A 21606-nucleotide genomic window follows, 5' to 3' on the forward strand; every position below is an offset into this window, starting at 1 on the left:
CTCTTTGCCCCAGAGTATGTCTGCTCACTGCCCAGAGTTTGTGTACTCACTGTCCCAACGACTGAGCTCTCTGCCCCAATGTATATGTGCTCTCTGCCCTAAGAGGCATTTGCTCTCTGTCCCGGTATCTGCCTGCTCATTGCCCCAGTCTGCACCTCTTCTCTTCCCCAACACCTGACTGCTTCTGCCTCATTGTCTCCCTCTTTCCTGCCCACGCCACTGCCTGCTTCTTAGCGGGGGGAGGGTGGCTGTCGCCCCCTTCCGTGGCTTCTCTTTCCCCACAGCCCCTTCTTGTTCCCTGCACTATCTGTGACTGCCCAACATGTTTTCTGCCTGCCCCCTGCCCCCTTCTGCCTCCCCGCGCCTTCACCCGCCATCTACCTGCGTCCTAAAGCCCCTCCGCCGTCCACCTTCCCCCTACAGCCCCCACCGTCCACGTGCCCCCTACAGCCCCTGCCGTCCACCTCCCCCCTACAGCCCCCGCCGTCCACCTGCCCCCTACAGCCCCCGCCGTCCACCTGCCCCCTAACTACCCCACTGCCTCTCAGTGCCTTACTTCATGCCTTCTACCTGCCCCATACAGCCCCTGTCATTCACCTGCTCCTTCCCGTGTCCCTATGCCCTACCCCAGCCGCCCTCCGGGGCCTACCTACCTTACTGTTTATCTGCGTCTAACCTCATGTCTTCTCCCTGCACCCTTCAGCCCCCACTGTCCACCTGCCCCTACCTACCCCAGAGCCTCCCAGCGTCTCACCTCGTACCTTCTCCCTGCCCCCGCCATACACCTGCCCCCTACCGTCTCCCTACGCCCTACCCCCGTCCATCTGCGCCCTACCTCCCTGTACCCTGCCTATCCCCGTCGTCTTCCTCTGCCCCGCTACAAGTTAAGCCCCCCTCCCTCCCCTGCATCTACCTGCCCTGGGCTCTCCCTATCCTCTACCCGTGTTTTCAGCCCGAAGCTCTTCTCGCCCCAGTGACTGCCCTGTTCCTGCTTCCAGGGTTTTCTACCCTCTTTGCCTGTCTAGGCTGTCTAATCCCTGCCCCAAGGTTTGCATGCCCCATGTTGCTACCGCTTCCTGCACCGACGTATACAGGCGACTATCTGATGATTACCTGCCCGAGCTTTGCCTCCCTGAGCTCTGCCATCCTGCCCCAAGATCTTCCTGCCCCATCCTGTCCCAGCTTGGATTCCTACCTGCCCTCTCCTCTAAGTTCTGCCTGCCCATCCTGTCCCTGCTCTAGACTCCTACCTGCTTTCTACTCCAAGATCTGCCTGCCCCAGGCTGGACGTTTCCCTGCCCTGAGGTCTGCCTACTCCCTTCCAGGACTCTGTCTGCTTTCGGTTCTGCCTTTTCTCCCTGCCCTGCTCCCTGCCTGCTCCCTGCCAGGGCTGTGCCCGCTTTCTGCCTGTTCTGCTTTGCCATCGTCAGACTCTCTCTGTTCCTTGCTCCAGGCTCTGTCTGCTCCATTGCAGCAGAGACCCCCACAACCCTCACCGTGTGCAGTAGAGATTCCCAGACCCCCACCACCTGCAGCAGAAACCCCCAACTCTGTCACTATGTGCAGCAGAGACCCCACCACAACCGTCACTGAGTGCAGCAGAAACCCCTATAACCATCACTGTGTGCAGCAAAGACCCCCACAACCGTCACTGTGTGCAGCAGAGACCCCCACAACCCTCACCGTGTGCAGTAGAGATTCCCAGACCCCCACCACCTGCAGCAGAAACCCCCAACTCTGTCACTATGTGCAGCAGAGACCCCACCACAACCGTCACTATGTGCAGCAGAAACCCCTATAACCATCACTGTGTGCAGCAAAGACCCCCACAACCGTCACTGTGTGCAGCAGAGACCCCCACAACCCTCACCGTGTGCAGTAGAGATTCCCAGACCCCCACCACCTGCAGCAGAAACCCCCAACTCTGTCACTATGTGCAGCAGAGACCCCACCACAACCGTCACTGTGTGCAGCAGAAACCCCCATAACCATCACTGTGTGCAGCAAAAACCCCCACAACCGTCACTGTGTGCAACAGACCCCCACAACCGTCACTGTGTGCAGCAGAGACCCCCACAACCGTCACTGTGTGCAACAGAGACCCCCACAACCGTCACTGTGTGCAACAGAGTCTCCCACAAGCATCACTGCATGCAGAGGAGATTCAGAGAGCCCCACCACTTGCAGCAGAGACCCCCACAACCATCAGTGCGTGCAGCAGAGGCCCCCATAACATTCACTGTGCGCAGCAGAGACCCCCACAACCATCACTGTGAGCGTCAGGGCCCCCACAACCGTCACTGCATGCAGCAGAGATTCCCAGACCCCCAACACCTGCAGCAGAGACCCCCACAACCGTCACTGTGTGCAACAGAGACCCCCACAAGCATCACTGCATGCAGAGGAGATTCACAGAGCCCCACCACTTGCAGCAGAGACCCCCACAACCGTCACTGTGTGCAGCAGAGACCCCTACAACCGTCAGTGCAGGCAGCAGAAACCCCCACAACCGTCAGTGCGTGCAGCAGAGACCTCCACAACCGTCAGTGCGTGCAGCAGAGACCCCCACAACCATCAGTGCGTGCAGCAGAGACCCCCATAACATTCACTGGGCGTAGCAGAGACCCCCACAACCATCACTGTGAGCGTCAGGGCCCCCACAACTGTCCCTGCATGCAGCAGAGATTCCCAGACCCCCAACACCTGCAGCAGAGACCCCCACAACCGTCACTGCGTGCAGCAGAGACCCCCACAACCTTCACTGTGTGCAGCAGAGACCCCCACAGCCGTCAGTGCGTGCAGCAGAGACCCCCACAATCAGCACCAGCAAACATTGCTAACGCCGCGCTCCACCACTTCTGAAAACGCAGGGCTGCACCAGCAAACACTGCTAACGCCACGCCTCTCCATTCTGAAAACGCAAGGCTGCACCAGCAAACATTGCTAACGGCACGCCTCTCCAGTCTGAAAATGCAGGGCTGCACCAGCAAACATTGCTAACGCCACGCCTCTCCATTCTGAAAACGCAGGGCTGCACCAGCAAATATTGCTAATGCCACGCTCCGCCACTTCTGAAAACGCAGGGCTGCACCAGCAAACATTGCTAACGCCACGCTTCTCCATTCTGAAAAGGAGGGCTGCACCAGCAAACATTGCTAACGCCACGCTTCTCCATTCTGAAAACGCAAGGCTGCGCCAGCAAACATTGCTAACGCCACGCTTCTCCATTCTGAAAACGCAGGGCTGCACCAGCAAACATTGCTAACGCCACGCTTCTCCATTCTGAAAAGGAGGGCTGCACCAGCAAACATTGCTAACGCCACGCTTCTCCATTCTGAAAACGCAAGGCTGCACCAGCAAACTTTGCTAACGCCACGCTCCGCCACTTCTGAAAACTCAGGGCTGCACCAGCAAACATTGCTAGCGCCACGCTTCTCCATTCCGAAAACGCAAGGCTGCACCAGCAAACATTGCTAACGCCACGCCTCTCCATTCTGAAAACGCACGGCTGCACCAGCAAACATTGCTAACGCCACGCCTCTCCATTCTGAAAACGCAAGGCTGCACCAGCAAACATTGCTAACGCCACGCTTCTCCATTCTGAAAACGCAAGGCTGCACCAGCAAACATTGCTAACGCCACGCTTCTCCATTCTGAAAACGCAAGGCTGCACCAGCAAACATTGCTAACGCCACGCTTCTCCATTCTGAAAACGCGGGGCTGCCCCAGCAAACATTGCTAACGCCACACCTCTTCATTCTGAAAACGCAAGGCTGCACCAGCAAACATTGCTAACGCCACGCTTCTCCATTCTGAAAACGCAAGGCTGCACCAGCAAACATTGCTAACGCCGCGCTCCGCCACTTCTGAAAACGCAGGGCTGCACCAGCAAACATTGCTAACGCCACGCCTCTCCATTCTGAAAACGCACGGCTGCACCAGCAAACATTGCTAACGCCACGCCTCTCCATTCTGAAAACGCAAGGCTGCACCGGCAAACATTGCTAACGCCACGCTTCTCCATTCTGAAAACGCAAGGCTGCACCAGCAAACATTGCTAACGCCACGCTTCTCCATTCTGAAAACGCAAGGCTGCACCAGCAACCATTGCTAACGCCACACTTCTCCATCCTGAAAACGCAAGGCTGCACCAGCAAACATTGCTAACGCCACGCCTCTCCATTCTGAAAACGCAAGGCTGCACCAGCAAACATTGCTAACGCCACGCTTCTCCATTCTGAAAACGCAAGGCTGCACCAGCAAACATTGCTAACGCCACGCCTCTCGATTCTGAAAACGCAAGGCTGCACCAGCAAACATTGCTAACACCACGCTTCTCCATTCTGAAAACGCAGGGCTGCACCAGCAAACATTGCTAACGCCACGCTTCTCCATTCTGAAAACGCAGGGCTGCACCAGCAAACATTGCTAACGCCACGCTTCTCCATTCTGAAACGCAGGGCTGCACCAGCAAACATTGCTAACGCCACGCTTCTCCATTCTGAAAACGCAAGGCTGCACCAGCAAACATTGCTATCGCCACGCCTCTCCATTCTGAAAACGCAGGGCTGCACCAGCAAACATTGCTAATGCCACACCTCTCCATTCTGAAAACGCAAGGCTGCACCAGCAAACATTGCTAACGCCGCGCTTCTCCATTCTGAAAACGCAAGGCTGCACCAGCAAACATTGCTAACACCACGCTTCTCCATTCTGAAAACGCAGGGCTGCGCCAGCAAACATTGCTAACGCCACGCTTCTCCATTCTGAAAACGCACGGCTGCACCAGCAAACATTGCTAACGCCACGCCTCTCCATCCTGAAAACGCAAGGCTGCACCAGCAAACATTGCTAACGCCACGCTTCTCCATTCTGAAAACGCAAGGTTGCACCAGCAAACATTGCTAACGCCGCGCTCCGCCACTTCTGAAAACGCAGGGCTATACCAGCAAACATTGCTAACGCCACGCCTCTCCATTCTGAAAACGCAAGGCTGCACCAGCAAACATTGCTAACGCCACGCCTCTCCATTCTGAAAACGCACGGCTGCACCAGCAAACATTGCTAACGCCACGCTTCTCCATTCTGAAACGCAGGGCTGCACCAGCAAACATTGCTAACGCCACGCTTCTCCATTCTGAAAACGCAAGGCTGCACCAGCAAACATTGCTAACGCCACGCCTCTCCATTCTGAAAACGCAAGGCTGCACCAGCAAACATTGCTAACACCACGCTTCTCCATTCTGAAAACGCAGGGCTGCACCAGCAAACATTGCTAACGCCACGCTTCTCCATTCTGAAAACGCAGGGCTGCACCAGCAAACATTGCTAACGCCACGCTTCTCCATTCTGAAACGCAGGGCTGCACCAGCAAACATTGCTAACGCCACGCTTCTCCATTCTGAAAACGCACGGCTGCACCAGTAAACATTGCTAACGCCACGCCTCTCCATTCTGAAAACGCAAGGCTGCACCAGCAAACATTGCTAACGCCACGCTTCTCCATTCTGAAAACGCAGGGCTTCACCAGCAAACATTGCTAACGCCACGCTTCTCCATTCTGAAACGCAGGGCTGCACCAGCAAACATTGCTAACGCCACGCTTCTCCATTCTGAAAACGCAAGGCTGCACCAGCAAACATTGCTAACGCCACGCTTCTCCATTCTGAAAACGCAAGGCTGCACCAGCAAACATTGCTAACGCCACGCCTCTCCATTCTGAAAACGCAGGGCTGCACCAGCAAACATTGCTAACTCCACGCTTCTCCATTCTGATAACGCAAGTCTGCACCAGCAAACATTGCTAACGCCACGCTTCTCCATTCTGAAAACGCAAGGCTGCACCAGCAAACATTGCTAACGCCACGCCTCTCCATTCTGAAAACGCAGGGCTGCACCAGCAAACATTGCTAACGCCACGCTTCTCCATTCTGAAAACGCAAGGCTGCACCAGCAAACATTGCTAACGTCACGGTTCTCCATTCTGAAAACGCAGGGCTGCACCAGCAAACATTGCTAATGCCACGCCTCTCCATTCTGAAAACGCAAGTCTGCACCAGCAAACATTGCTAACGCCACGCTTCTCCATTCCGAAAACGCAAGGCTGCACCAGCAAACATTGCTAACGCCACGCTTCTCCATTCTGAAAACGCAGGGCTGCACCAGCAAACATTGCTAACGCCGCGCTTCTCCATTCTGAAAACGCAGGGCTGCACCAGCAAACATTGCTAACGCCACGCTTCTCCATTCTGAAACGCAGGGCTGCTCCAGCAAACATTGCTAACGCCGCGCTCCACCACTTCTGAAAACGCAGGGCTGCACCAGCAAACATTGCTAACGCCACGCTTCTCCATTCTGAAAACGCAGGGCTGTACCAGCAAACATTGCTAACGCCACGCTTCTCCATTCTGAAAACGCAAGGATGCACCAGCAAACATTGCTAACGCCACGCTTCTCCATTCCGAAAACGCAAGGCTGCACCAGCAAACATTGCTAACGCCACGCTTCTCCATTCTGAAAATGCAGGGCTGCACCAGCAAACATTGCTAACGCCGCGCTCCACCACTTCTGAAAACGCAGGGCTGCACCAGCAAACATTGCTAACGCCACGCCTCTCCATTCTGAAAACGCAGGGCTGCACCAGCAAACATTGCTAACGCCACGCCTCTCCATTCTGAAAACGCAAGGCTGCACCAGCAACCATTGCTAACGCCACGCTTCTCCATTCTGAAAACGCAAGGCTGCGCCAGCAAACATTGCTAACGCCACGCTTCTCCATTCTGAAAACGCAAGGCTGCACCAGCAAACATTGCTAACGCCACGCCTCTCCATTCTGAAAACGCAGGGCTGCACCAGCAAACATTGCTAACGCCACGCTTCTCCATTCTGAAAACGCAGGGCTGCCCCAGCAAACATTGCTAACGCCACACCTCTTCATTCTGAAAACGCAGGGCTGCACCAGCAAACATTGCTAACGCCACGCTTCTCCATTCTGAAACGCAGGGCTGCACCAGCAAACATTGCTAACGCCACGCTTCTCCATTCTGAAAACGCAAGGCTGCACCAGCAAACATTGCTAACGCCACGCTTCTCCATTCTGAAAACGCAAGGCTGCACCAGCAAACATTGCTAACGCCACGCCTCTCCATTCTGAATACGCAGGGCTGCACCAGCAAACATTGCTAACGCCACGCTTCTCCATTCTGAAAACGCAAGTCTGCACCAGCAAACATTGCTAACGCCACGCTTCTCCATTCTGAAAACGCAAGGCTGCACCAGCAAACATTGCTAACGCCACGCTTCTCCATTCTGAAAACGCAGGGCTGCACCAGCAAACATTGCTAATGCCACGCTTCTCCATTCTGAAAACGCAAGGCTGCACCAGCAAACATTGCTAACGTCACGCTTCTCCATTCTGAAAACACAGGGCTGCACCAGCAAACATTGCTAATGCCACGCCTCTCCATTCTGAAAACGCAAGTCTGCACCAGCAAACATTGCTAACGCCACGCTTCTCCATTTCGAAAACGCAAGGCTGCACCAGCAAACATTGCTAACGCCACGCTTCTCCATTCTGAAAACGCAGGGCTGCACCAGCAAACATTGCTAACGCCGCGCTTCTCCATTCTGAAAACGCAGGGCTGCGCCAGCAAACATTGCTAACGCCACGCCTCTCCATTCTGAAAACGCAAGGCTGCACCAGCAAACATTGCTAACGCCACGCTTCTCCATTCTGAAACGCAGGGCTGCACCAGCAAACATTGCTAACGCCACGCTTCTCCATTCTGAAAACGCAAGGCTGCACCAGCAAACATTGCTAACGCCACGCCTCTCCATTCTGAAAACGCAGGGCTGCACCAACAAACATTGCTAACGCCACGCTTCTCCATTCTGAAACGCAGGGCTGCACCAGCAAACATTGCTAACGCCGCGCTCCACCACTTCTGAAAACGCAGGGCTGCACCAGCAAACATTGCTAACGCCACGCTTCTCCATTCTGAAAACGTAGGGCTGCACCAGCAAACATTGCTAACGCCACGCTTCTCCATTCTGAAAACGCAAGGCTGCACCAGCAAACATTGCTAACGCCACACTTCTCCATTCTGAAAACGCAAGGCTGCACCAGCAAACATTGCTAACGCCACGCTTCTCCATTCCGTTAAATTTAAGGCCTTGTGCCTAGCTCACAAATTGTTACAAAATCAAGGCCCTCCCATTCTTAGAAAATTTATCAAACCCTATAAATCCTGCAGATCCCTCAGATCGGACACGGAGAATTTCATCAGCGCCCCCAGAATCAGGAAGGCACGCACAGGTGGAAGGCTGTTCACAGTCTATACCGCAAGCCTCTGGAATGCACTCCCCCGCGACCTTAGAACTGAACCACATTACCTTCGCTTCAGGAAGCGGTTGAAAACTTATCTTTTTCCCCAATGATCCCTTCCCATCCGAACCACTGTATCCCCGTCCCATCCCTCACCCCCCCTCCTTCCGGCCTCCCCTGTCAGGTTTAGGGTAGGGTTCTTAGCGCTGGGATACCTTCGGGTGACTACGCGCTTTACAAGAGTTTTTAATAATAATATTCTGAAAACGCAGGGCTGCACCAGCAAACATTGCTAATGCCACGCTTCTCCATTCTGAAAACGCAGGGCTGCACCAGCAAACATTGCTAACGCCACGCTTCTCCATTCTGAAAACGCAGGGCTGCACCAGCAAACATTGGCAACGCCACGCTTCTCCATCCTGAGAACGCAGGGCTGCACCAGCAAACATTGCTAACGCCACGCCTCTCCATTCTGAAAACGCAGGGCTGCACCAGCAAACATTGCTAACGCCACGCCTCTCCATTCTGAAAACGCAAGGCTGCACCAGCAAACATTGCTAACGCCACGCTTCTCCATTCTGAAAACGCAGGGCTGCGCCAGCAAACATTGCTAACGCCACGCTTCTCCATTCTGAAAACGCAGGGCTGCGCCAGCAAACATTGCTAACGCCACGCCTCTCCATTCTGAAAACGCAGGGCTGCACCAGCAAACATTGCTAACGCCACGCTTCTCCATTCTGAAAACGCAGGGCTGCACCAGCAAACATTGCTAACGCCACGCCTCTCCATTCTGAAAACGCAAGGCTGCACCAGCAAACATTGCTAACGCCACGCTTCTCCATTCTGAAAACGCAGGGCTGCACCAGCAAACATTGCTAACGCCACGCCTCTCCATTCTGAAAACGCAGGGCTGCACCAGCAAACATTGCTAACGCCACGCCTCTCCATTCTGAAAACGCAAGGCTGCACCAGCAAACATTGCTAACGCCACGCCTCTCCATTCTGAAAACGCAAGGCTGCACCAGCAAACATTGCTAACGCCACGCCTCTCCATTCTGAAAACGCAAGGCTGCACCAGCAAACATTGCTAACTCCACGCTTCTCCATTCTGAAAACGCAGGGCTTGCGCCAGCAAACATTGGCGACGCCACGCTTCTCCATTCTGAAAACGCAGGGCTGCACCATATTTACAAGTGAGGAAATGTGCATTTCTTATAAAAAGCAGATAAAAGCAAACATTGCAATCTGATAATAAGGAGATAAACAAATTGATAAGTACATAAAAATGGAATTCCAGTGAAACATAAACAGAGTAACTTCCAAGTTCTATGTTCTTCTCGTTGGCTGGCTCCCTGGTATTGATTCTTCACATAGAGTTTAGTATCTGTGTGTTTAAAGTGAAGGGACGCTGCAGATTCAGGGGTTTTCGTACTAAGGTTTTTCATCTGGTGTCAGAACTGTAGACAGTGGTATTAGCAGACTGGCAGGATTCGGATGAAAATCCCTCAATCGCCCTACAAAGATGGTCCTATTGTTGTTTATATTTCCAACTTGATGTGGTCGTCCAAGTTGAGAAACATGGGGGCGGGGCTCGGAATATGAAAAGAAAGAAATTGCCTTCTTTATATCATGTCCTGCACACAGCTGGAAGTTATGGGTAGAATCTGCCCCGTTTCGCCTACATCCTATTACAAACATTACACATAACAGCGATCAGAAAGCTCACTCGACTAACGGGGAATAGAAGGCGACAAGTCACGTGTTGTACTTACCGTCTCCTTCCGTGAGTAGGAGCGGGCGACCCTCTGAGCCGACCGGACATTCCTGAAGGCACCGGAGGTCAGAGGTAGAGTGAACTTGTGGAGACACATGAAGAGAGTTCCCACAAGGCTCTCGGGTCAGAGAGGAGCAGCTATATGGGGGGGAGGGGGGGCAGGAGCGGTAGGTCCAGCATACAAGCGCCTTACTATATATACCGTCCAAAAGTTATATAAAAAGATGTCCGGTGAAGTGCCCACTTGTGGGTGCCCGTTGGGCATTGCAGTGCCGCCCGACAAGGAGCTTGCCTGATAATGAAGCGTGACACTCATACGGGTGTGTGAGGGCCCCGCTCACATTGGAGCATACCCCCCCTCCCCAATAAACTGTATCTATACACACTCATTCCACCATCTTCCGAAGGAACTGCAGGCTCGTGTTGGATCAGAGGAGAGCGGGGCCAAGATTTAAAACATTGAGAACTACACGTCTGTGCCATGATGCTCTCAGAGACAAAAACATACAAGCTGGGCACGTCCCATTTATTCACATTGTGTCTTTTTCACCCTGAAATGTCATTCGGTTCTAATAATGAAGGGAAACATGTCTGGGAGAACATTCTTGAAGGCCATGAGCATGTTTCCTAGAACGAACAAGGGTCCCTGGGATCCAAGTGAAATGGTGAGAACTGCATGGGGGGGGGGGGGGGGGGATGCCAGCAAGGCAGCACGAGGCAGCCCCACTGGCACCTCTGCTGTCAGGGCAGGAACCTACCAGGCGCTGTCACTGACCCTTCCATGTGCAGGGCGCCAGTGTGGCTGGGGTCTGAACCACAATCCGAATAAGGCCCGCCCGACTGGGGACGGCCTGATCTTGGCAGCCGTCTGCAGCTTGAGAGAGGCTTGTGGCGTGAACCCCTGCTCAAATGTTGGCTTCCTTCGGGCCGGTGGAAGTTGGTGGAATTTGGATGTTTTAAAGTTTGTGTTGTGTCTGCTGAGGTTGCCAGCCGTGATTTCTCTTCGAGTTCCTTCATTCTACCTCAGGTGTATTTTTTTAGCATTCGGAAGTATCTCTGCCTCTAAATAAATAAATAAATAGTGCCTGGCTGCAGCGTGTGTCACCAGTTACCATTCCAGCATTGTTGGCATCTTTGTACTCATTGAAAGCCACGGCTGCCGGGCACATGTGGCATATGGATTACTGGGCCTTCTGTGATCACCACCCTTTTTGGGGTACAGGCGCACAGCGTTCCGCTGTCGCTGTGGCTGAGCTGGGAATTCCTTATTATAATTACAAGTTGTGAGTCTCCCTCTCACATACCCTCGCGCATCTCACCTGCGGGGCTGCGTCCTATAACGTAAACCGTACCTCATGGTCATCACGCATCACAGAAAAACACATGACGCAGAAGTGCATAAGAAACGTGACTTCTGTCGTGATCAGTGTGTAGCCTCGAGCAGGCAGCTGGCATGAGAGTGGCATCTTTCATGGCATCTTTCATGCAGCGTGTCCTAAGTGTACCTATTTAACTGCTCACAGGCTGTCCAGCCATCCATTAACGTATCCTTAAACTGGGTAACAGTAACGTCTGCGTTTCACACTACAAATCACGTTTTTCAGGGATAAACCCTTAATAAAAGGAAAACTCCAAGCGGCTCCCATCTTGCCAATGTACCAAAACGAAAGGTTGTAGATGGGTTTAAGAGATGAGTTGGTGGCATCGTTTCCTCCCTGTGGCACCACCTTTACATGCGCGGCCAATAGGAGCCCTGCACCACACCCACCCTCTCTCTGATCTCTCCGTCCCGTGGGTTTGTGCTCAGTACATGCAACAAACAAGGCTACGTACATGCCAGGCCGATAGCCTTTGTGTGGTCACTATTAACGGGGCCTCGGATTGAATAGCAGATCTTTAAATAAACAAAGCCTGGCAGGAGGCGAGCAAAGGCCTCCGTTTGTTCACGGCTGAGAGCAGAATAGTTTTGTGAGCTGCATCCCGGCTGCAAAACTGCAGCTCAGGAGTTTGAATCTATGCGACGCACAATCGCCCTTCCTGGGTCGATCATATGAGGGTCATTAAGCAGGATAACAGTCACTACTTAGAAAAAGTGGAATGAAACACTATTATATGTAAGTGATAATTCAAATGACCGAATCCCTTTGACACAGCACCACACAGGTATTGTGCGTTTCATCACTACTTTAATACCCAAGACTTGTGTGCATCTTAACAAGCTACACAGTCTAAGCAAAGGGTCAGAATGACAAGCTTTGGCACAGTCAATCTCGCCTATCAGAACTATTGGCTTTGGCAATGAGTATTTGCCGTGTTGTACTCCAGTGTGGCTGCTCTCCAGCGTGGGTAAAAGGTAGTGGCATGGAGTGGGCCGGAGGCGAGTGGTTGGAGTAGAGTGTCATAGACTGGACTTGCCGGAGTAGAGTGTTATTGAGTGGAATAGGGGGAGCAGGGGGAGCAGGGGGAGTAGGGGGAGTAGGGTGTCATACAGTCAAGTAGAGGGGGAGTAGGGGGAGTAGGGTGTCATACAGTCAAGTAGAGGGGAGTAGGGGGAGCAGGGGGAGTAGGGTGTCATACAGTTGAGTAGAGGGGAGTAGGGGGAGTAGGGGGAGCAGGGGGAGTAGGGGGAGCAGGGGGAGTAGGGTGTCATACAGTCGAGTAGAGGGGAGTAGAGTTCAGCGGTTCAGTGGTAGAGAGTGTTGTTGAGGGGAGTAGGGTTCAGTGGTTCAGTGGCAGAGAGTGTTGTAGAGGGGAGTAGGGTTCAGTGGTTCAGTGGCAGAGAGTGTTGTAGAGGGGAGTAGGGTTCAGTGGTTCAGTGGCAGAGAGTGTTGTAGAGGGGAGTAGGGTTCAGTGGTTCAGTGGCAGAGAGTGTTGTAGAGGGGAGTAGGGTTCAGTGGCAGAGAGTGTTGTAGAGGGGAGTAGGGTTCAGTGGTTCAGTGGCAGAGAGTGTTGTAGAGGGGAGTAGGGTTCAGTGGTTCAGTGGCAGAGAGCGTTGTAGAGGGGAGTAGGGTTCAGTGTTCAGTGGCAGAGAGCGTTGTAGAGGGGAGTAGAGTTCAGTGGTTCAGTGGCAGAGAGTGTTGTAGAGGGGAGTAGGGTTCAGTGGTTCAGTGGCAGAGAGTGTTGTAGAGGGGAGTAGGGTTCAGTGGTTCAGTGGCAGAGAGTGTTGTAGAGGGGAGTAGGGTTCAGTGGTTCAGTGGCAGAGAGTGTTGTAGAGGGGAGTAGGGTTCAGTGGTTCAGTGGTAGAGAGTGTTGTAGAGGGGAGTAGGGTTCAGTGGTTCAGTGGCATAGAGTGTTGTAGAGGGGAGTAGGGTTCAGTGGTTCAGTGGCAGAGAGTGTTGTAGAGGGGAGTAGGGTTCAGTGGTTCAGTGGCAGAGAGTGTTGTAGAGGGGAGTAGAGTTCAGTGGTTCAGTGGTAGAGAGTGTTGTAGAGGGGAGTAGGGTTCAGTGGTTCAGTGGTAGAGAGTGTTGTAGAGGGGAGTAGGGTTCAGTGGTTCAGTGGCAGAGAGTGTTGTAGAGGGGAGTAGGTTCAGTGGTTCAGTGGTAGAGAGTGTTGTAGAGGGGAGTAGGGTTCAGTGGTTCAGTGGCAGAGAGTGTTGTAGAGGGGAGTATGGTTCAGTGGTTCAGTGGCAGAGAGTGTTGTAGAGGGGAGTAGGGTTCAGTGGCAGAGAGTGTTGTAGAGGGGAGTAGGGTTCAGTGGTTCAGTGGCAGAGAGTGTTGTAGAGGGGAGTAGGGTTCAGTGGTTCAGTGGCAGAGAGTGTTGTAGAGGGGAGTAGGGTTCAGTGGTTCAGTGGCAGAGAGTGTTGTAGAGGGGAGTAGGGTTCAGTGGTTCAGTGGCAGAGAATGTTGTAGAGGGGAGTAGGGTTCAGTGGTTCAGTGGCAGAGAGTGTTGTAGAGGGGAGTAGGGTTCAGTGGTTCAGTGGCAGAGAGTGTTGTAGAGGGGAGTAGAGTTCAGTGGTTCAGTGGCAGAGAGTGTTGTAGAGGGGAGTAGGGTTCAGTGGTTCAGTGGCAGAGAGTGTTGTAGAGGGGAGTAGGGTTCGGTGGTTCAGTGGCAGAGAGCGTTGTAGAGGGGAGTAGGGTTCAGTGTTCAGTGGCAGAGAGCGTTGTAGAGGGGAGTAGAGTTCAGTGGTTCAGTGGCAGAGAGTGTTGTAGAGGGGAGTAGGGTTCAGTGGTTCAGTGGCAGAGAGTGTTGTAGAGGGGAGTAGGGTTCAGTGGTTCAGTGGCAGAGAGTGTTGTAGAGGGGAGTAGGGTTCAGTGGTTCAGTGGCAGAGAGTGTTGTAGAGGGGAGTAGGGTTCAGTGGTTCAGTGGCAGAGAGTGTTGTAGAGGGGAGTAGGGTTCAGTGTTCAGTGGCAGAGAGTGTTGTAGAGGGGAGTAGAGTTCAGTGGTTCAGTGGCAGAGAGTGTTGTAGAGGGGAGTAGGGTTCAGTGGTTCAGTGGCAGAGAGTGTTGTAGAGGGGAGTAGGGTTCAGTGGTTCAGTGGCAGAGAGTGTTGTAGAGGGGAGTAGGGTTCAGTGGTTCAGTGGCAGAGAGTGTTGTAGAGGGGAGTAGGGTTCAGTGGTTCAGTGGCAGAGAGTGTTGTAGAGGGGAGTAGGGTTCAGTGGTTCAGTGGCAGAGAGTGTTGTAGAGGGGAGTAGGGTTCAGTGGTTCAGTGGCAGAGAGTGTTGTAGAGGGGAGTAGGGTTCAGTGTTCAGTGGCAGAGAGTGTTGTAGAGGGGAGTAGGGTTCAGTGGTTCAGTGGCAGAGAGTGTTGTAGAGGGGAGCAGGGTTCAGTGGTTCAGTGGCAGAGAGTGTTGTAGAGGGGAGTAGAGTTCAGTGGTTCAGTGGCAGAGAGTGTTGTAGAGGGGAGTAGGGTTCAGTGGTTCAGTGGCAGAGAGTGTTGTAGAGGGGAGTAGGGTTCAGTGGTTCAGTGGCAGAGAGTGTTGTAGAGGGGAGTAGGGTTCAGTGTTCAGTGGCAGAGAGTGTTGTAGAGGGGAGTAGAGTTCAGTGGTTCAGTGGCAGAGAGTGTTGTAGAGGGGAGTAGGGTTCAGTGGTTCAGTGGCAGAGAGTGTTGTAGAGGGGAGTAGGGTTCAGTGGTTCAGTGGCAGAGAGTGTTGTAGAGGGGAGTAGGGTTCAGTGTTCAGTGGCAGAGAGTGTTGTAGAGGGGAGTAGAGTTCAGTGGTTCAGTGGCAGAGAGTGTTGTAGAGGGGAGTAGGGTTCAGTGGTTCAGTGGCAGAGAGTGTTGTAGAGGGGAGTAGGGTTCAGTGGTTCAGTGGCAGAGAGTGTTGTAGAGGGGAGTAGGGTTCAGTGGTTCAGTGGCAGAGAGTGTTGTAGAGGGGAGTAGGGTTCAGTGGTTCAGTGACAGAGAGTGTTGTAGAGGGGAGTAGGGTTCAGTCGTTCAGTGGTAGAGAGTGTTGTAGAGGGGAGTAGGGTTCAGTGGTTCAGTGGCAGAGAGTGTTGTAGTGGGGAGTAGGGTTCAGTGGTTCAGTGGCAGAGAGTGTTGTAGAGGGGAGTAGGGTTCAGTGGTTCAGTGGCAGAGAGTGTTGTAGAAGGGAGTAGGGTTCAGTGGCAGAGAGTGTTGTAGAGGGGAGTAGGGTTCAGTGGTTCAGTGGCAGAGAGTGTTGTACAGCGCAATCATTGCATCAATCAAGCAGGGGAATTGTAAGCCTGCCACTCACCCGTGAGGGTCTCAAAGCGCTGGGGGAAGTAAGTAACTCGGTTCAGTCGAAGAGCCAGGTCATCAGCATCTTCCTGAAGAGGTTCAGGGAGGGGGCGCATCTGATATCGATCGGGAGCTCATTCCAGTTCTCAGCTGCGATATAGGAGAAGGCTCTTCCACCTGTTATGGCTCTGCGGATGCATGGGGTTTCAGCGAGGTTCGCAGATTGGAGGTTCCTCTTGGGTAGGTGGAAGGTGGAAGGAGATTCTTTCGCTGAGGTATTGGGGTCCGGTGTTCTGAGTGCAGAGTGGAGTGCAGTAGAGTGGAATGGGGTGGAATTGGGGGAATTGGGTGGAGTGGGTTGGAGTGGATTGAGGTAGTGGGTGAATTGGATTGGAGTAGATTGGGGTGGAGTGAGGTGGATTTATTTGATTGGAGTGGAGAGCACCACCTCAGCATCACCTCCTCATCAGCGCACCACCACCACCAGCGTCACCTCTGCAGTAGTGCACCGCCACCACCAGCGCAGCCCCGCCTAAGCATCAGTGCAGCATCACCTCATCATCAGCGCAGCATCACCTCTGCACTAGTGCACCACCACCTCATCATCAGCGCAGCACCACCTCCTCATCAGCGCACCACCACCTCATCATCAGCGCAGCACCACCTCCTCATCAGCGCACCACCACCTCATCATCAGCGCAGCACCACCTCCTCATCAGCGCACCACCACCTCATCATCAGCGCAGCACCACCTCCTCATCAGCGCACCACCACCTCATCATCAGCGCAGCACCACCTCCTCATCAGCGCACCACCACCTCATCATCAGCGCAGCACCACCTCAGCATCACCTCATCATCAGCGCACCACCACCACCAGCGTCACCTCTGCAGTAGTGCACCACCACCACCAGCGCAGCCCCGCCTAAGCATCAGCGCAGCATCACCTCAGCATCAGTGCACCGCCACCACCAGCGCAGCCCCGCCTAAGCATCAGTGCAGCATCACCTCAGCAAAGCACCAACTTGGCACTACCTGATCACCGGTGCAGCAGCACCACTTGAGCATCACTCAACACCACCTCAGTATCACTCAGCACCACCTCAGTCTGCCCTCGAGTCTGGCATCTGTTGATTCTCCCCTAGTGTCCGTCCACTGCTCGTTTTGGAGTTCAGGTGCTATTTCCCAATCTTCACCCTCCCTTTGTTTATGTCCCTTCCCTTAACAAAACAAAAGCTATAACAAACAAACATTAGAACGGGCAGGAAGTGGTGGCCAGCATTGCAAAGACGAAAGAACTAAAGACATTTTTCATGTGAATTCTTTTTTAAAAGGGTTGTTCAGTTGTACATAATGCCTTCTTGGTGATATATGAGGTAACAAAAATGCTTATAACACTTTTTTACTATAACATTTCAACACGGTGCACAGCAGCCGCGCTGCCCTACGCCATCCATGAAAGACGTTGGCAAAGCCGATGCCTCTGGCTAAATACTTATAAGGTCCCAAAGGTGAGACCTAATGGCTACGCCAATGCTTGTTAACTGCTTCTTGTGCCCCATATGGGCTCCCACTCTCCTCAGCCACTTACAAGGTGTCAAAGGCTTCATGGGGACAGACAAACAGGGATGAATGGCTCCATTAGCCTCTCTTCCCATGGCCAAGTACACTGCAGTGGTGCCGTGTCACACTCTTAACTACTACAAGTGAGAGTCTATGCAAGGTTCCGTTCAAATAGAAATGAGCAAGACATTTACATTATATTATGATATCAGCATTTCAGCAGCATGTTCCTAGCCCTCGAGAGACCCAAGGAGCTGCGATATCAATATTTATGACAGAATATAAATGTGAATGACGTTTTTTATTTTCTTAGCGCCTTGAAATCATTCATAACATTAGACACTATTTAAACAACATCTTTAATGAAAAAGTTACATTCTGTCATCAGGTTCTAGAAATGATTTTATTTAATGGCTCGGCCCTCCACATCCATCGCTCTTATTCCAGGTAATTGTTGTGTTTAGCAAAGTGCATTGTGGGTGCTGTAGGCACTGCTGTGTCGCATTTTACTTCTACAGAAGCTGCTTTGAAGGTGATTGGAAGGACTTAGGGGCCTTTTAACTGCGTGAAAGACTGTGTTTGCACTTCTGAAGGTCGATACCCTTCATTCCATACCAAAATAGTCCAAACATAGGCCACAAGGCACTCACACGCTTCTATCCATCCATACATTATAAATTATAATTGTTAGAACCGGCGGTCTCTAGTTGGCAGAGGTATACACTTCTGACAAATAGGGACCCACCTCCTCTAGTCAGGGCAAGGGGATTACACACTCAGATAACCCCTGCTCACCCCCTTGGTAGCTTCGCAGAGCAGACAGGCTTATCTCAGAGGCAGTGTGTTAAGCACTTATGACCACATACAGTAATAAAGTGAATACACTACAAATGGACACAACACAGGAGTTATTATAAAAATAGTATTTTTATATAAGGCTTAGCACAAGACCAAATAACGACAAAAATATACCACAATCTTAATAAATACTCTTTGGAAGGAAAAGTAATAGTTCAGGTAAAGATTCTCCTTAGGAAATAGTTCTTTAGCAACAAAAGTAAGTATTCTTTACGATATTCCCAAGGTTCGGCGTCGACCGCGAGGAGCGCTACGTCGAGCCTGGAGTTGCAACAGACCCCACAAACACAGTACCTTTGGAAATGAAGAAAACGATGATCCACGGCGTTGAGATGTCGGCTTCGAGGTAGGCGTCGATCGTGCCTCGGATTCGGGTCGATCCGCAGCGGCGTCGAGAGGTGTCGGGCCGGAGTGGTGCTCACGGCGTCGAGAAGGGCGTCGCATCGATGCGATCAGCAGCGGCGTCGAGACGGGGTCGCTCGGAGCTGGAGCCGAACTCACTACTCACTGGCGTCCATACCGGCGTCGAGACGGGGTCACTTGGAGCTGGAGCCGAACTCACTACTCACTGGCATCGCTACTGTCGTCGATCGGGCCCGGCGGCCGGCGTCGAAGGCTCGTAACACTGGAGCCGTACTCACGATGTCGAGCTGGATTCAGCGGCGTCCGGCGACGTCGAGACTGCAGATTTTCCCTGTGTACTGGAAACAACACGTTCCAGCAACTAGCAATTCAGCAGAGGGTGAAGTCCTTTGGCCCCGTGACTTCAACAGGAGGCTGGCACTCTTCCAGCCCTTGGAGATTCTCTTGCAAGCTTGAGAGTACACACTAAGTTCCTCTCTCCTTGTCCCTGGGCAAAAATAAAGAAGCAGCTTCAGGTTCCCCCCAGCAAACAGCACACTGGCAGAAGGGGGAGGCAAGTCCTTGGATCAGCAGGCTTCTTGTCCTTGGTAGAGGTTTCCTTGTCAGAAGTGATCTGAGTTCTTGGTTCAGGGGTCGTTCTTTTATACCCCTTTTCTGCTTTGTTCCCTTTGTCCAAGCAGGGAAATTCCCCCCATCCCAGGTTTGTTGTGGGTGTTGCCAGGCCGAGGCACCTGGCCTATTCACTGAGCAGGGCAGGGTCATCAGCCGCCCAGCAGGAGGCGGAGCCAGTATTGTCACTGGCAGGGCCATCAGTCGCCCAGCAGGAGGCGGAGCCAGTATTGTCACTGGCAGGAGCAGGGCCATCAGTCGCCCGGCAGGAGGTGGAGCCAGCATTGTGTCAGGCAGGGCAGGCTACCAGGGACTACTCTTCCCCCACTCTAAAGGTAAATGCCTCATTCACCCCACACTGACTCATTCAGACCCCTGGAGCCACCCAGCCCCTGACACACACACCAAACCAGCAGAGACCGGTGGATAGTTGGACAAGAAAATAGACACTTTCTAAAAGGGCTATTTTCAAACACAGAATTTAAAAACCATCCATCCTAAAGTGTGTGTTATTAAATTCTGAGTTCAGGGATACTAAACTCGACCTGCTACCATGCTCCCTGAGTCAGATAGATTATAATGGAGTTAATAATCAGTCTGCCCATTCTGGCCTATGGGAGGCAGGTAGCCCTTCAATAGTGAAAAATGAAAATGGCTGTAATTCACTATTAGGTCATGCCACACACATCAGGGCATGACCTACCTTTTACCAACAATGCACCCAGCCCTCGGGCCTACCATAGAGGTGTCTGAAATGTGGCAAAGTGAAGGTTTTAGAGACTGGCAAGTAGGTTTCCTTGCCAAGTCGACATGGCAGTCAGGGACTGCACACAGGCTCTGCGATGGCAGGCCTGGGACACATTTTATAAGCTGCTTCTGTGGGTGGCACAACCAGTGCTGCAAGCCCACCAGCAGCAGTTAACTTACATGCCCTTGGCACACGCGGTGCACTAGACTAGGGTCTGAACAGTAAGTCAACCAAGCCAATCATGGTAACACCAATCAATGTATCAATTTAACATAGGGAACACTTGCACTGTGGCACTGATCAGCAGCGGCACAGTGCCCAAAGCAATATTCCAGCAAAAACATCGTAAACAGAGGAGGCCAACAGAAAAAAAATGGAGGAGAGACTCATGCCAATGATGCCAGGTCTAATAATAATGTATGGATGGATAGAAGTGGGTGAGTGCAGTCTCGAGCCCCTCCCGCTCACTCCTTTTTATCTCCTATCCATGGATAAGAGCAGCAAAGCCACACGGAGAGCACAGATCCGATCACCACAAACATATATGCTTCCTTCAGGCGTTAAACCGGTGCGAATGAGGTGAACCCTTGGCTCATACAGTGTGAGGGTTTGTAAGATATGTCAATATAATGAAGTAACATCAGCACAAAAGCACCACATTATGCAGCACCATTTGCTTTTTACCGCTGCATAATTTAGTCAACGCTATCACATAATTTGTTTTTCCCTGATCTGTGGGAAATCCATTGTTCTGAGAGTAAAGCTCAGTTGGTTAATATGGAGGTGGGCGAGTTAACAAATGAACAGGGCGACCCGAGGCCAAAGGCCCAGCTCAGCTCTAGATCCCGAGGACAAGACGGGTCAGAGCCGAGTCAATGGTCTTGCTCAGCTCTTACAGATTGTGCACGAGCTGAGCCAGAGCCGAGCCAAAGGTCCGGCTCAGCTCTTAGAGCCCGTGCACGACCCGAGCAAGAGCAGAGCCAAAGGTCCGGCTCAGCTCTTAGAGCCCGTGCACGAGCCGAGCCAGAGCCGAGCCAAAGGTCCGGCTCAGCTCTTAGAGCCCGTGCACGAGCCGAGCCAGAGCAGAGCCAAAGGTCCAGCTCAGCTCTTAGAGCCCGAGGACGAGATGGGTCAGAGCCGAGCCAAAGGTCCGGCTCAGCTCTTAGAGCCCGTGTACAAGCCGAGTTAGAGCCGGGCTTAAGGTCCGGCTCAGCTCTTAGAGCCCATGCATGAGCTGAGTCAGAGCTGAGCCAAAGGTCCGGCTCAGCTCTCAGAACCCGTGCACGTGCCGGGTCAGAGCCGAGCCAAAGGTCCGGCTCAGCTCTTAGAGCCCGAGGATGAGACGGGTCAGAGCCGAGCTAAAGGTCCGGCTCAGCTCTTAGAGCCCGATGACGAGCCGAGTCATAGCCGAGCCAGTAGTCTGGCTCAGCTCTTACAGCCTGTGCACGAGCCGAGCCAGAGCCGACCCAAAGGTCCGGTTCAGCTCTTAGAGCCCGTGCACTAGCCAAGCCAGAGCAGAGCCAACGGTCCGGCTCAGCTCTTAGAGCCCGTGCACAAGCCAAGTTAGAGCCGAGCTTAAGGTCCGGCTCAGCTCTTAGAGCCCGTGCATGAGCCGAGTCAGAGCCGAGCTGAAGGTCCGGCTCAGCTCTTAGAGCCCGGGGACGAGACGGGTCAGAGCTGAGCCAATGGTCCGGCTCAGCTCTTACAACCTGTGCACGAGCTGAGCCAGAGCCGAG

The 21606-nt window shown here is 52.9% G+C and overlaps 1 protein-coding gene across 1 annotated transcript in view; it reads left to right on the forward strand.

Annotated features, from left to right (window-relative positions):
* Positions 1-21606, forward strand: part of TMEM132B (transmembrane protein 132B) — a 900530-nt gene that overhangs the window by 886 nt on the left and 878038 nt on the right. The gene's annotated exons all lie outside the window — the stretch shown is intronic.

This window comes from Triturus cristatus, chromosome 11 (genome assembly GCF_964204655.1).
Source record: "Triturus cristatus chromosome 11, aTriCri1.1, whole genome shotgun sequence".
Classification (NCBI taxonomy): Eukaryota; Metazoa; Chordata; class Amphibia; order Caudata; family Salamandridae; genus Triturus; species Triturus cristatus.